Source organism: Carcharhinus amblyrhynchos, chromosome 28 (assembly GCF_965287045.1).
Source record: "Carcharhinus amblyrhynchos chromosome 28, sCarAmb.v2.hapA, whole genome shotgun sequence".
Classification (NCBI taxonomy): Eukaryota; Metazoa; Chordata; class Chondrichthyes; order Carcharhiniformes; family Carcharhinidae; genus Carcharhinus; species Carcharhinus amblyrhynchos.
The window spans coordinates 18,421,488-18,427,487 of NC_137351.1; the positions used below are offsets into that span (position 1 = coordinate 18,421,488).

A 6,000-nucleotide genomic window follows, 5' to 3' on the forward strand; every position below is an offset into this window, starting at 1 on the left:
GCATGAGGACGGTCTCAACCGGGATCTTGGGTTCATGTCGCACTATCTGTAACCCCCATGACTTGCCTGGGTTTGCAAAACCTCACTTACTGTACTGTCTGGAGACAATACACATCTCTTTAACCTATGCCTAATGCTCTTTCCACTCACACTGTCTGCATCTTTAAGACTTGAATAGCAGGTTAGTTGTAAAGACTCGCATTCTAATCAGTAATCTATAAACTGTGTGTGCTGTTATATGCTCTGTCCGAGGCCAGAACTCTCCATTCACCTGACGAAGGGGCAAACCCAAAAGCTTGTGAGTTTACTATCAAATAAATTGGTTGGACTTTAACCTGGGGTTATGAGACTTCTTACTGAGAGAGAATAGAGCCAACGTTGAGAGTCTGGATGACCCTTGGTCAGTAGAAGAGTTATAGCTTCACTGAGGCCGTTCAGTCTAAGATTGTAAACTATGCCATTTATACAATAGTTTTTTTTAAATATATCTTTTAATAACTACTACTCTCTCCACATTCCTATGCGCCATGTATGGCTATTCACAGTAATATTTGATATTTTATCTCATGCTTTGAATTAATGCAGCTTCCTCTGGACTTTACAATAAATCAGTTACAACACATTCACTCTTTCCATGACACACTAAGATAGCAAAAGATGAAATCCAGCCACAAACAGTAAGCCCAAGCAAGCTGGTGTCCCACAACACCATTTCACATCTAGACCAACCAGAAGGGAACCCTTGCCTGCCCGTCCCCACATTTCATGGTTTAATCAGTTCTCTAACGATACCGTGGTCACCTTGATAGAAACAGAGAGTTGACCAAGTTGGCACGGAATAGTAACACCAACCCTTCTCTGTGATCTGTCAGATCCTGTGTTTGTATTTGCATTCCAAACAAGCTGCAATTTGCAAGCTGCAGCGAGACACTGTTAACAACTACACAATCTTTGTCAAAACTGGAAGTGTCCAGCTCCTTTCAGTGGACTAGTGACATCTAGTTTAACACATCACACTTAGAGTTAGGTGGACTGGGCATGGTAAATTGCCCTTTTATATCAGGGGGACTAGCAGGGTAAATAGATGGGGTTATGGGTAGAGAGCCTGAGTGGGATTGTTGTCGGTGCAGTCTCGATTGACCAAATGCATTGCACTGCATTGATTCTATGATATAACTGCTCCTGACTGTGACGTTTCATCCCAGAAGTCATGAAGTATGTGCAGCCACAACAAGATCAGAAACTCAAGAAAATCTCATGTGGTATTTGAACAAATCTCTTGCACTGATGGCTGCAGGTTTCCCCCCATTCCCCCATCCCGCCATATCCTAATGCCCCCATCACCCTCCCATATCCTATCCCCCATCACCCTCCTATGTCCTGACCCCACCCACCCCTATCCCTCACCCCCCCACCCCACCACCCAACCCCCCACCCCACACCCCTCTACCCCTTGTCTCCTTGTTATAAAATTTGGTCGGACCTCCTAAGAACGATCAATGTGAAAGTTCCCACCAGTTTTCTGGGCAGACAAGTCCCTCCCCCATCACGAAACTTAAATCCCAGCCACTGTTTACATTGACCAGCCAATCAATACCTATTTAGCCCAAATTCCTCCACAGTTTCCTGAGGCTGGGATGTGACCCTAAAGGTTTTGTAGTACCTTAAGCAAGTGATGAGTTTTCATTGGTGATCTTCAATATCAAGGAACCATCGACTATTTGTCAGGAACATCACACATCTGGCGCCATAAACATAACCCGCAAGGGCCAGAGGATAATTACAATGAGAAAAGAATTTAGAAACAAGGGAAGATTTAGAAGCATAGAATCCCTACAGTGCAGAAGGAGGCCATTTGGCCCACTGAGTCCACACCGGCTCTCGGACAGAATATCTTACCCAGGCTCTTTCCCTGCTCGATATCCCATACCATCCAACCTATAAATCTTGGGGCATTTCTTTTTATATATGCTAATCCACCTAATCTGTACATCTTTGGACTGTGGGAGGAAAAAAAAAGAGCACCAGAGGAAATCCACGCAGACTTAGAGAAGAACGTGCAAACACAAAGACAGTCACCCAAGGTTGGAATTGAAGCCAGATCCCTGGCACTGTAAGGCAGTAGTGCTAACCACTGTGCCACCATGCCATCCATTTGTTATAGTGCCTTTAATGACCCTCAGGAAATGCCAACATGCTTTACAACCAATTAAGCATTTTTGATATATCAGAAAACGCTGAATAAAGTCAACAGGTTTGGCGGCATTTGTGGAGAGAAACAGAGTTAACGTTTTGAGTCTAAATAACCCTTTTATAGAACTGAAGTAGAAATGTACAGAATTACATAGTTGGAAAAGAATGGAGAAAGTGGGGCAGAATAGAAAACCAGGGGTAGGGCGGGGCAAAGGAGTTATGGACACATTTGTCCTTGACTTAAGGCAAAGCGGAGTGTCAATGCCACGATTAAGGAATGAAGGGTGCAAACAGCTGCAAAAGGTGAGACATCAGAATGTGTTGGTGGGAGCGACTGAGCAGGCAGGGACAGGTAGCCAAGTGAAGGAGAGGGTAGGGGCAGGTTGTGTTGGGACAGACCAGGGAGTTGACACATAACTGACAACAGACTACAAAAGGGGGTGCCAAAAATGCAAAGATTTGCAAACTGAAGCTCCCACAAACAGCGACATGATTTTTGTGCTGCTCATTGAGTCCAGGACACTCCCATCTGCACTTCCCATTGCCTCGGAAAAGCAACCAGCTTTATCAAGGATCTGACGCACCTCGGACATTCTCTCTTCCATCTTCTTCCGTCAGGAAAAAGATACTAACATCAGAGGCCATATGCCAACCGACACAAGAATAGCTTCTTCCCTGCTGCCAGACTTTTGAATGGACCTACCTTATATTAAGTTGATCTTTCTCTACACCCTAGCTATGACTGTAACACTGCATTTTGCACTCTCTCCTTTCCTTCCCTATGAATAATATGCTTTGTCTGCACAGCGCACAAGAAACAATACTTTTCACTGTATGCTAATACATGTGACAATAATAAATCAAATCTTCTTCACAACGGTGCCCTGGGATCTTGAATGTCCACCTGAGAGATGGGTGTTTAATGACCCACGTGAAAGAGAGACTGGCCTCTGGTCTCCTCTCTAAGAAAGGATGGGGAGGACGTAAGCAGCGCCTTCCCTGCAACACCTCCTGAGGTTAGCTCACAATCCAAACTGGTTGCTCCAACTTGCAACAGCACAGGGTCTCTGGCTGAGTTATTCAGCGACTGTTCATCAAGTCGTCAGAGGAGCACAATTATTTTTAATATATTAATGTATGTCTCTCCTTGCCATGAGGTTAGATGCAAAATCACAAAGCAACTCACGGAATCTGCAAAGCAGCGATTTCCCTCAAGACTTAATCAAGAAACTTTTGGAAATACTTTCTTCCTGAACTTCAAAACTCTGTAAGTAATCTGTACCTGATACTCTCCAACAATTCTTTTTCAAAAATCACCACAGACCCGACTCAAATAACTCTCAAAAAAAAACTATTTGTTTTTTTTAAACAGTAACCACTTCCCTAATTGTACAAAGGCTCTTGGTTATGAAATTAAATGGACTCACAGTAATTTCCTGACAGGAGTGGTTTGGAGAGGTGACATGCCCGGGTGGAGCTGGCACCGAGACTAACTGCACAGTGTGTGCAGCCTGCTCCGGGATCAAAGGCAGAGCCGCAGCCGCTGCTCCAACTACCTCAGCTCGAGAGGGGGGCGGGGGGGGTGGGAGCCGCCCCAAACTGTCTGAACCTTGCTGCAGGAGCTGGCAGCTGATCCCTAAGCAGTCTGAGCCAGCACCCACTCACCCCAGGAGATACTTTTTTTTAAATTTACTTAGTATTGTCACACGTAGGCTTACATTAACACAGCAATGAAGCTACTGTGAAAATCTGAAGTTTTGGGGCGGCATGGTAGTACAAGTGGTTAGCACTGCTGCTTCACAGCACCAAGGTCCCAAGTTCAATGCCCAGCTTGGGTCTGTGTGGAGTTTGCATGTTCTCCCTGTATCTGCATGGGTTTCCTCCCAGATTCTGAAAAACACGCTGTTTAGGTGCACTAACCTGAACAGGTGCAGGAGTGTGGCAATTAAGGGAATTTCACAGTAACTTCATTGCAGTGTTAATGTAAGCTTACTTGTGACACTAATAAATAGACTTGAAAATTTTTATAAGTTGAAGTTAATTTATTAGTCACAAGTAAGGCTTACATTAACACTGCAATGAAGATATTGTGAAAATCTAAAGTTCAGAAAGTTTATAGTTTATTTATTAGTATCACAAGTAGGCTTACATTAACACTGCAATGAATTAACTGTGAAAATCCCCTAGTTGCCACACTCTGGCACCTGTTCAGGTACACTAAGGGAAAATTTAGCACGGCCAATGCACCTAATCAGCAAGTCTTCAGACTGTGGGTGAAAACTAGAACACCCAGAGGAAACCCATGCAGACAATGTGCAGACTGTGCACTGACAGTGAACCAAGCTGGGAATCGATCCTGGGTCCCTGGAGCTGTGATGCAGCAATGCTGATCACTGTGCTGCCCTACTGTTTCCTTGTCAACTTTACACCTCACACCCATCTAGAACACCAGATCTTCCCTCTCTTGTTTTGGGGCGGGGTGGGGGGAGGGTGGTGCTGGGGGGGAAAATCACACATTTTGGGGAAGGCACCAAGTTGCCAATGATATGGAGGCAGACCAACGAAAATCCAGCTAGCGTTAACTGTCTGTGTGGAACTTGCACATTCTCCATGTAGAATCATAGAATCCGTACAGTACAGTACAGGAGGCCACTTGGCCCATTGAGTCTGCGCTGACAACAATCCCACCCAGGCCCTATCCCTGTAATCCCACATATTTACCCTGCTCATCCCCAACACTAAGGACTGTGCTTGCCGCAAAACTGGAATTTCCCACCCAAGATCAATAAACCTTTGCAAGGCCCCATCTGCTACGATTCCCATGGCAGATGGGACAGGAAAATTCCACCCTAAGAGTCAATTTAGCACGGCCAATCAATCTAATCTGCACATCTTTGGAGAAGACTGGAGCACCCAGAGGAAACCCATGCAGATACAGGGAGAATGTGCAGACTCTGCACAGACAATCACCCAAGGCTGGAATCAAATCAGAGTCCCTGGTCCCGTGAGTTGCTAACCATTGCCATGGAGACCAACCAACAAAAATCCTGAGGAAGTGTGCTGATATAGTGGGTAGCACTGCTGTCCCACACACCAGGAAGCCGGGTTTGATTCCGGATTCCACCGCCAGGCTTGGGTGACTGTGTGAAGTTTGCATGTTCTCCTGCATGTGTTTGCTCTGGTTCCTTTCCACAGTTGAAAGCTGTATAGGTTAGGTGGATTTGTCATGCTAATTTATTCCTTACTGTCCCAAGATGTATAGGTTAGGCAAATTATCAGGGTACCTACCTTGGGATTATGGTGATAGGACAGTGGTGGCCTGGGTAAGAGGCTCTCTTGGAGTGTGGATTGGATGGGCTGAATGGCCTCTTTCTGCACTATAGGAATTCTTTGATTCTAAGAGCCATCCAAACTCTGTTAGCTCTGTTATCTCTCCACAGATGTTGTCAAACTTGCTGAGATTTTCTGCTTTTGTTTCAGATTCCAGGATCCGCCGTAATTTGCTTTCAACAAAAATCCTCTGCCCACCTTACTGTTTCCCATTTAATTAATTTTCCGGTCTCTTATAAAACAGAGGGTGGCTTCATCTTTTTAAGAGGTCGGGAGATTGACGGTGAAGAAGTAAAGCGAGGGGTCATTACCTGCCAAGGCTGATCATTGCCTGAAAATGCATATTTCAGACAAATATTGACAACATTTGCGAATATAACTGAGTATGAGCACAGGGTAAACTATTGAGGCGGGAGGTTTACCAGAAGCCAAGAATGTGTTTGCATGTTTGAAGGCCATTATTACACACTTGACTTC

At 45.0% G+C, this 6,000-nt stretch overlaps 1 protein-coding gene across 1 annotated transcript in view; it reads right to left on the minus strand.

Annotated features, from left to right (window-relative positions):
• Nucleotides 1-5,680, minus strand: part of LOC145359645 (WD repeat-containing protein 72-like) — a 263,829-nt gene extending 258,149 nt beyond the window's left edge. The window contains exon 1 of the mRNA XM_080214356.1: nt 5,482-5,680. The gene's annotated coding sequence lies outside the window, so the exon portion shown is untranslated. The remainder of the gene's footprint in view (nt 1-5,481) is intronic.
• Nucleotides 5,681-6,000: the final 320 nt, after the last annotated feature.